This window comes from Lissotriton helveticus, chromosome 8, assembly GCF_964261635.1.
Source record: "Lissotriton helveticus chromosome 8, aLisHel1.1, whole genome shotgun sequence".
Lineage (NCBI taxonomy): Eukaryota > Metazoa > Chordata > Amphibia > Caudata > Salamandridae > Lissotriton > Lissotriton helveticus.
In genome coordinates this window covers 1572117613-1572128144 of record NC_136069.1, presented here as the reverse complement: position 1 = coordinate 1572128144, position 10532 = coordinate 1572117613, and positions in this window count along the sequence as shown.

Below are 10532 nucleotides of genomic sequence, written 5' to 3'. Positions count from 1 at the left end.
CTCTCTCCTCCAATGGCTGGCCTCCATTTAGGAAGCCAGCCAATGGAGGAGAGACTAAAAGAGAGGCGGGATGTTGCTGTACTCTAAGTAACAATAAATCTCCGGACTTCCGGTCTTGGCCTACGGCCAAGCCTACGGTCCCGAGACCTAAAAACGATAGAGCCAGAGGAAACAGTGATAAAATGTATTTTGCTCAACGCGAGATCCCTGGTGAAACACAGTTTAGAATGTGCAACTTTTAAAGAGGAAAGAAATATCAAACTGGCTTTTATCTCAGAAGCATGGACAGATGAAGCTTCAGGCCCAGATATAGTGAAAGCTACAACTCCCGGATTTCTCTGTCACACTCTAAATAGGCCAATTAGGAGAGGCGGTGGTTTAGCTATTATCTATCATGACTCTTTTAAGGCTGGTTTTCATACAGCCTCAAGTCCAGAGTGCGAGGCACTATCTTTTAGCTTTAGCCTTACTAATCACCCCACGTTTAAGGGTATTCTTTTATATAGACCCCCTGGTTCCAAGAGCACCTTCCTAACATCAATTGGTAATTTTCTGGAAGAGGGGCTCTTCTCTGGCTCATTTACCATTATAGGAGTCTTCAACTACATCTGGAAGCTTCCTCTGAACCAGACACAGTGGCCCTTATAGACCTGATGAAAAGCGCAGACCTCGGTCAACATGTGATAGGCCCTACACATGTGGCAGGGCCCCTCCCTACCCAGACAGGGGGTCCTCCCTCAGTCCGACACTTTTTAACATATATGTCTCTTCCTTAGCGTCCCTAATTGGCTCCTTTGGTTTCAACCTTACCTCCTACGCAGACGTCACACAAATTGCGGTGGCTCTGCGTCCTGGACAGGGAGCAGGAATTGACATTCGGTTCCATGACTGTATGGAGGCAGTTGGGAGGTGGATGTCTCAGAATTGCCTAAAATTCAACTCAGGCAAGACTGAGGTCATTTTATTCGAGAATCACCCCAATTTGTGTGCCCCAAATTGGTGGCCAGATGCATTGGGCACACTTCCCATGCCTACCAGGAAGGTAAAGAACCTGGGAGTGATAGTTGACGATAAGCTCAACTTTGGTGACCAGATAAATGCTGTAGCTTCAATCACCTTCCATACCCTCAAAATGATTAAGAAAATACTACACTTCTTGCCGGTAGACAGTAGGCGGACTGTTGTCACGCCACTTATCATGTCTAGGCTAGATTACTGTAATAGTCTCTACCTAAACATTCAAGAACGCTTTATGAACAAGCATCAACTGTTGCAAAATGCAGCAGCTAGATTGCTCACCGGCACACCAAAATTTATGCCAATTGCTTAGGAAATCAAAAACTCCACTGGCAGCCTGTGAGGAAAAGGATACGTTTTAAAGCTCTGTGCATCGTATACAAGGCACTGCAGAGCACTGGCCCAGACTACCTCAAGCAGCAGCTGCAGTGGTACCAGCCCAAAAGAATACTTTGCTTCTTGGGGGCAAAATTGGTATCAGTACCGCCCATAAAAAGAGTTTCATGGGGTGGGAGAAGCTTCATTGCTGGTGCTGCAAGGGCCTGGAATGATCTCCCGTTCCACTTGAGAAACTCCACCAATCTCCTAACTTCCAGGAAACAACTGAAAACTTGGCTCTTTAACCTGTAAATGCGCCTCCACCTCAATGCCCAGAGGAAAGCAGCTAGCGCCAGGGCACCCTTGGGTAACCGTTCGCGCTTTAGAAATGCCCTTAACATAACATAACATAACATCATTTAGGAGTCGCCAGGGTCGCTGCTGGCATGCCCCTTACAAACCCTAACACTGCCTTTGCGATCCCTAGCATCAGCGTGGCAAAATCACTGGCAGGAACAGAAGCAGCTCATCCTTATGGATATTGGTGGGGGTTCACTCACTTCGCTTTTTGTCAAGTTTTTTATTATGCTGATATTGAATAATATTTCATTATTTGCTATTAGTTTAATTTTTAAAAAATGGAGTACAAATAGCTGCATTATGACTTTTCCTGGCAGCTCAGGTAAGTGATAACACATGCTTTTAAATGTATGTATGTTGTGTGCTGTGCAGTATTCAGTGTGTTTATGTGTGCATGTGTAGGCATGTTTGTGTGTGTGTGTGTGAATGCGTGTGTATGTATAAACATATGTATGTGTGTGTGAAAGTGAAGGTCAAGGGGCATGTAAAGTCACTTCCGTTACCCCTGCCATTTTGGTGAATTGATGTCCATGTGTGTGACAGTTGTTCTTCGATCTCTTTTGTGGCGGCAGGAAGTGTGTTCTGTTACTGCGAAGCCATGTTTCCTTGGGTATGGAATTTGGTATTAACTAGTATCCTGATTGACACTCCCTGCCTTTACTGTTTAAAATAATTTGGAGTTGAACGATTTTAACACCTTCCATGCTCATGACGAGCTCAGCTCGTCATGAGCCACGGTGCTCGTGTGCTCATGACGAGCTAAGCTCGTCATGACTGTTAGAACGCTTGCACGCTGGGCAAATTCCCCTGCTGTGCGAGCGTTCTAAAGAAACAGGTGTGGTCATGACGAGCTCAGCTCGTCATGAGCACACTACCACCGTGGCTCATGACGAGCTGAGCTCGTCATGAGCACCGGGGGGCTGCGCGCGCTCCCCCACCCCCCAACACAGCGGGGGAATATGCCCCGCAGGGAAGTGGGCAAAGATCTTTTATATGGGGTTTAGGAGTAAGACTCAGTCCCATATAAATTCTTGTCAGATTCTCAATGGCTGGCCTCCTCTAACACTGGTAATTTTGCTGCAATACATTTTTTTAAAGCAGATGGCATTTCCCAACCCAAGAGTCTGGTCTAAAGGGCCCAGCCTTGTCATAAGGCACTTGGAATTTCCCTGCTTTAGACCAGTGAACTGACACAATAGCCGTTATTTGTTACAAGGGTCATTCACTTTTTATTTCATCCCACACAACAGTGATTCAGAGTTGGAAATGTCAGTCATGATATATGGAGTTTTTGTTTCTTGACTGGAGGAATCTGCAAATGAATTTACATTAATAATTAACATAAAAACTTTTTAAATTTATTATAAAGTTTAATATACTTTTTAAATGTTCCCTTTGCTCCACCGTAGTCAGATCTCCATCCAACTGTGGTAGAGTATTGAGAAATGTAAAAAAAAATCTTGACTCTAAAGAAATTATGTTAAATATTAACATTCATAAATTGTATATATTTATTTAAAATGTAAAACAAGAATAATTGTTTACAGCACGATTAACATAATTGCGAATTTAATCTTTCATTTAACTATATTAAATTAAAATAAAAATATTATTTCAAAAGTTGAAATTAATAATAAATTCCCACCTAAAGATTTTTTTATGATGCATGAATAATTATTAAAAGTGATGTATAGAATTAAGTTAAAGTAATTTAATTATATTTAAATAAAATGTAATACTGTATTCATTTATAAGTTCAAAAATTCAAAAATGTCAACAAATTTTTAAGTAAATAATAAATATGATTTATATTTAGATATCTTTGTAACATTACATTGTATTTATTTATATTTTTAACTATTTTAAATAATTTAATTTAACATTATTTCCTATTGGGACTTAATTTAAGTTCCTACTGCCATTATTTTCTGTGGGAGGGAGTTGCTGTACCAGTGATTGGACATGTGTGGTGCTGGACTTACTTCAGCTCTAAGATGGAGTAATTTTCCACTGTTATGTGTCCCTTTTCGGCTGCCGTAACTTTAGAAGTGCCGTTTGTGAATAGCAGTGGGCTGGCTCCTTTGTTGGTAGGTGCATTTCCCTCTCCAAACCTAATCCTCCAAACCCTAAGTCTCCCTAAACCCCTTTTCCCTCCTTCATAAACCCTTCCCATTTATTAGTAAGCTATGCCCCCTTTTCCAACTGCTCCGCTGGTCCCTTCCACATTTACTACTACATGGTAAACTTACATGTGTGAGGATTTCCTCATAGAAAAGGTAGGTTAGGTGGAGATTTACAATTATAATTTGTGCGAAACTGAACGATTTCGCTATGATCTAGGTATTATTGTGATTGTAGTCCATATAGATGAGAAGTGCTGAATAGAATGTTCACTTCTTGTTTTAAGCTCATGAGAGGAGATTTAGCTCAAGAAATAGAGTCTCTTTTTAAGAAGACGGTTTTGCTAAGGACCATTACATAATTAATGTGCACCGCGCAAAGAAGTTACTGTACTAGATATTTATTATTTCTTTTATATTCCTAATTTTTATTGCGCTGTTTGCGACTCACATGGATTGTTTGAAATACCCGCACCAACACAATGAAGCCCACTAAAACTATTTAGGGATGGGTTGCTCCTCAAATTGCCAAACTTCTTTTTGAAAGAGACCTCATTAATGTCAAAGCTGCCAAAGTGAATGTACTACACAATGCTGGTCGGTTCATTTTAGACAGATTGATCTCATTAGAAGACTAATGAGATCCTATAGAGCTTATTGGGTGATCTTTCGTGTCCGGTGGATCAGGCGAGGCATTGCTTCCAACACCCTCCTGGTGGAGAATTGCCTCCCCAAATATAATTTCTCTGCCCTGTTTACTGGGAATGTTTTCCTGCTCTGCTTCAACTAGTGCAGGGAAAGTGAATTTTACACAATTGAATACCATGTGAAAAAAAAACTTGAAGTGGGTGTTTGGATGCGTTGGACCTTCAGTTGAACTTTCGATGGCTGGTCACTCCCGGCACCGACTAATCCTGTACGGCCGCCACGATGCCCGCTGCTGGCCGCAGGCTGCTCCTCAGTACCTTGGCCTCAGGTCTTGCTGGCTGTAACCAACTCAGCACCGGTCTTGGCTCCAGAGTCAAAGGTTCTAGACTATACCCTAATTCAGTGACAGATGTGAAGCCGCCTTCAACAAAATGTCTACCTACTTTGTGCTTCGAGATGAAGGCACAGCTTGTGGCATGGGAGGATTCCCCTACTGTCCCTTGTCTTGACGCCATTACTCTTGGAGGTTGTTTTTTGTTCTGACTCAGATGCAGAACAGATGTTAAAAATGGGTTCCCACAGAAAAGACAACAATGAGAAGGCAGACCGTTTGCCTGAAAGAGTATCGGGCGCTTTCTTCGGCTGCCCTATTCAAGAGAGTACATTCCTAATGGTGGTTATACCCAGGACCACACAGTTTTGGACTTACCTTTGTCCACAGTAGAGTGTAATGGAAACGTGCTAACTGAAAGTTTGCTGCCTGGACCAACAACGGTTGAGTAGTTACTCTATATGTATGAATTTCATGAAATTCGGATCTGTATACAGTAACTGAAGCTATAATCGTGTTTGCTGTAATACCAACTCTTATAATAATCTGTATGTCCAAAAACTTCACGTTTTAAAAAAATATGTCTGTTATGATTTTATTATCGAAATAAAGACTTTAAAACCTGAGTAGTTACTTTTATTTACCAAAACTTCTGACATGGCTTTTGTGCACCCTGGTCTAAGACTTGTTCTAGGCCACCTGTGAGTGGCCCAATTGTTGGGTGCCATAGGCCTGTTCCTTGAGATCCATCCTTCCTGATGCAACATCTGACTTCAACGAGTCTTGTGGTACAGGCGTCTGCGAGCAAGGGGGCCCTAATGCTATCCCTAATGCTCTTCCAGACAGAATCAAAAATGATAGTCACCTAAGCAAAAAAGATTTTTTTCTTCTGCCAGTTTGGCCCTCGGACTGCTGATTCTCTCCTGGGCTGCTACACACATGTGCTCTGGGATCATGCCAGCGAGATCTTGGTTACTCTCCCTGAAAACAGCCAACACACAACCAAATACATCATAAGGTCAAGGCTGGATATTGCAGACAGTGTAATCCAGGGGGTTCAAGTATCATTATGGACATTGCATTTGACAGAGCCAGGTCTTTCTTAAGACAGCACATTCGGCTCTGGAGCACCACCACCTTCAAGCCACTTTGTGTTCCCCCTCACATGATGTAATGGGACAGAATTCAATTTTGCCTGCCCTGCTGGCATGCGGTTACCTTGAACAAAAGGGTCCTTCAGGTTGTTCAGTTTGATTGCACTTTCCCCTTTTGTCCACCACTCCCTACCTTACCAGAGTTTTCTTTTAACTCTTTCTCTGACATCAGTGGATACTGCTTTTATCCTAGCAAGAGAACTTAACACTCTGCTTGCCAAGAGTGCGATCAAGGCTGTACCCGAGGCATAGAAGTGAACAGGGTGTTATTCCCTATACTTCTTGGTCGACAAGAAGGATGGGAGGCTGAGATTTCAGGTTTCTACACACCCTCCTTTGGGAAGCCAAGTTGACAATGCTGGCTTTGGCATAGACCCTAAGGGTCTTGGATCCTGAATTGTATCCTTGGACTTGCAGGAAGCATACTTTCAGGTGCTGATACTGCAATACCCCAGACATTTCCTCTGGTTTATCATCGGGTTTAACCACCTCCAATTCACAGTCCTGCCCGTAGACCTTACTTTGACCCCCTGGGTGTTCGCAAGAGTACTGTTGGCTGGTCACAGAACATCTAGACATATAATACATGTATTCCTATTCCTCAAAAGTCACTAAATGCGGGCTCAGTCAGTCTCGGACCCCTAGAAAACAATAGTTTTGTTGCTGTCCACTTCAATGAGCCAAAATCCCATCCTGGCCTTTGTATAGGATTTCTGTCATAGGGGCCATATCGGACATGGTGGCTTTGAAAGCCTTTCAATTTCTGCCACAATTACGGCACATTTTAGGATATCATTTGACGGTTCAGGACAACGCAAGAGCCTGGTTCTGAGGCTTCTTGGTTGCCTGGTCCTCATGAATAGTGCTGGAGCATCATGCCTGTTGGCACCTATGGGATCTGCTTGGAACCTTTTCCTTCAGTGGGTCCAACACTGAGGGTGACTCTCTCAGACAACCTCTGCCGAAAGCAAGTGGCAGCTCTGGACCTTCTGAGATGGACAGTAGATGCTATCCCGGCATGCAGCAGACCATTCCGCTCCCACATCTAAAGCTCATGGTAGTGAGGGAGTCATCGTCTCTGGGCTGGGATGTTTACCGTATGACGTGTAAATCATATACCTATGGTCCCCGGTGGAACCGCATCACCATAGCAGCCTTTTAGAGCTACACACCATCCATATAGCCCTCAAAACCTTTCTGCCTTCCATGAGGAGCAACTTGGTGTTGGTTATACCAGACTTTATGTACACCACGTAGCACTGCAAAAAGCATGGCAGTCTGAGGTCCTGTGATTTCTGTTCGGGGGCTCCAAGGCTGCGGTGGTGGCAGGAACCCCAAGGCATTTCTCAGTTGTTCAACCACCTGGCAGGTTCCCTGAATGTCAAGAAAGATGAACTTAGTAGGCTACATCTTGTTGATCACAAGTGGTGGCTGCTTCTGGAGGTGAGTCTGGGTGTCTTTGCTCACTGGAGCGTGCCCTTAGTAAATCTATTAGCTGTCACTGAGAATGCTCAATGCCTGTCATTTTGTTCTCTGGAGTTTCCTTTTCAAGGATCTCTGGGAAACTTGTTTCACTTTCAGTGGGATGCCTGTGACCTTTATGCATTCCCGCCTCTGCTGCGGATTCCGTACATCCTGAGGAAGGTCAGGAGGGACCAGGCGAGCTCATCTTGATAGACCCGGATAGGGCTCAAGGAGTCTGGTACTGAGGATCACTTCCTCTGCCTCTTCTGGATTATCTCCCATCTCAACAAGAGGACAGAGTTGTGCGCTTGAATTTCCACAATCTTCACCTTCATGTGTGGAAATTGAGCAGAATTAACTGGGAGGCTCGGACATTTAACTGGAGGTGTGTGGAAAATGACTAAATTAGGTATACATAAGCGGCGTTCATTTATGTTCACCACAGCCACTGTTGAAAGTAAAGTGAAACTCGTGAAACAGTGGCCACGCCATCTTGTCCCTTTTTAGGCCCCTTCATGCACGTAAGTGGCAGCCATTTTGTGTGCCATGGCCTCTCTGCCCACTGCCAATGGCCTGCGTGTCTCTCCCCCTCACTCCCCGGCCTCGCAAGCATCCCCCCGCGCCTCGACAGCCCCCGGTCTCTCCTGCTTGGGCCATAAACGCACCTCCAGCGCGACCCAGTCTCCGAGCCACATCCCGTGCTGAACCCCCTCACTCTTTCATCTCATTCATAGAACAGACCCTTTGATAACCTCTTCCTCCCTGCCCGATTGTCCGGCCTGATCCCAGGCCATCACCTAGCCCAACAGATGCAGTTTATTGCCCCCTACAGTAGAACCTCGCCTCACATCAAAGGAGCGGGGATTAATCAATGCCTTCACACCCCTAGATCCGACCGATCGCCCGCATTCCTGTTCCCAGCGGAATGTCCAGCTGCGCGATAGCCATCATGCTGAGATTAGGGTGGGGACGGGCCTGAACCGGGGATTCCAAAGATGCCTTTTTTGTACTTCAAAGCAATACCACGGATGTCATAAATGTAATAAAGCCATAAACTTGTGTATAAGAGGCCAGGCCTCAGAGATGCGGTTAGAGCACCTCGAGAAGACACCCTGTTGTCTGATTTGACGTGTTCTGCTCCGTCGGAATAAACTCCTGTTTCCTGCCTTCCAGTCTCCAGCGCCTGCCTCTTTGTTTGGTAATATTGATAGGTATGAGAGGCGGCTAACGCCGGGCAAATACTGAAGGGTTCTTGGTCGAATTCGGCCCTGCCTTTTTACAATTGGCGTCCCAAACGTGGGGCCCATCAGCGACACGTGGATCCAGTGGGAGAGGTCCAAACGACAGAGTGAACGACTGCAACGATCGGGAAGTGCACCTGCCCGATAGACCCTTGTCTGGCAGCCGATCATCCGAACTTCACCGGTTCCGAGCAGACCTCTCTCGAGTGATCTACGGTCCTGACTGGGAACCATCAGGAGTGCCACAGCAATTACGGAGAATAGAGGACGATCAAGCGCTGGAAGCGGAAGACGAGAAACTGTCCATGCGGTCCGGGTAAGGTCGTGTAACACGACAAATTGCGAAATAGTTGATTGATTATTTGGAAAATACTAGTATTACTCTTTGAATTGTTGGTTCTATTTGGAGATTCTCTGTCTGCAAACGGAGAGGAATAGAAAGATTCTCTCTTCCTTTGCAGGTAGTGAAGGGTAGGTAACGCAGACTTTTGTCCCTGTTGTAACCCGTCGTGCCTACCTTTCTCCCCCACTGATTGATTGTTTGCCCGAACATTGTTTGTTCAAGGATTATTCTCTCGAGAATTCTCTGTCTGCAAACAGGGAAGAATAAAGATATTCTGTCCTCCTTTGCAGATAGTGAAGGGTAGGTAGCGCAGGCTTTTGCCCCCGTTGTAACCCGTCGCGCCTACTTCCCTCTCCATTGAATGATTGTTTGTTCGAGCATTAACTGTTCGAAATTGGTTCTCTGAAAGGATCTTCTCTGCCTACAAACGGGGAGGAACAGGAATTTCCCTCTCTCTTTGCAGATAGTGAAGGGTAGGTAGCGCAGGCTTTTGCCCCCGTTGTAACCCGTCGCGCCTATTTTATTCCTCATTTGATTGATTGATTGTTTGTCCGAACATTGACTGTTTGGAATTAGTTCTCTCTTTGGGTATTCCCTATTTGCGAATACTGTAGAATAGAAATATTCTGCCTAGTCTTCGCAAAGTAGTGAAGGATAGGTAGTGCAGACTTTTGTCCCCATTGTAACCCGTCATGCCTATCTTCTCCCCATTGTTCAGTAGTTTGTTCAGCCCGGACCGTTTATTAGAGGTAGATCATCCGGCTCCACCGGAGGGCACCCTTAATAAAAAGGACATGTATATAAAATACGGATTAGCCGCTGTACCTTTCTAACGAACTATGACATACAAGTCGCTAGGAAAAACAAAAGGAATCGAGCAAAGTCAGTTGGCCACTGATGGGATCTCTTTTTATTACCCCGCTAAAATAGAAACACTAGGAACAGCCCTTCATGAGAAATATGAAACTAGTGGGAGGAGCCGAGCTCGACACCGTGATGGCCGCAAGGTAGCTCGGCTCCGCCGACCCCGCTGCCCAAACGTGTCTATCCTGCCGCCCACCCTGCCCGATAACGACAACCGTATCTGCTGATACCTACCATCCGTCCTGGGGGCTCCGGAGTGCAGCAGATCCGCAGCTACGCTCGTCCGGAAAATGAGGCCTCCGGCACGTGGAGACCGGGGCCTTGCCTGCAGTCATCAGCCGGCGAGGTGACATCGGTGGCGGCCCGGGGTGGAGGTTGGAGGCCGACCAAAAGGGACCGTTGTGCGAATAAGCCGGAGGCAACACAACGCGCCGAGGCCCGTCCCCAGATCGTCCATAGGCGGTGTCCAGCAAGTTGTGTGCGGGGGATGCCTTGCTGATGGCTCCCCCCTTTGTTGCCTGGTCCAGCCATTTTGTATACCTGTGCCAGGAGATGGCGTGGGGCGCCCGCGGAGAGGCGGCACGGACCGCCCCCTCCCCCTCCAGGTGGAGGTTCCTCTCCTGCACCAAGATTGCCATTCGCGTTCCACTTGCGGATCCCCCGCGGCTGGCT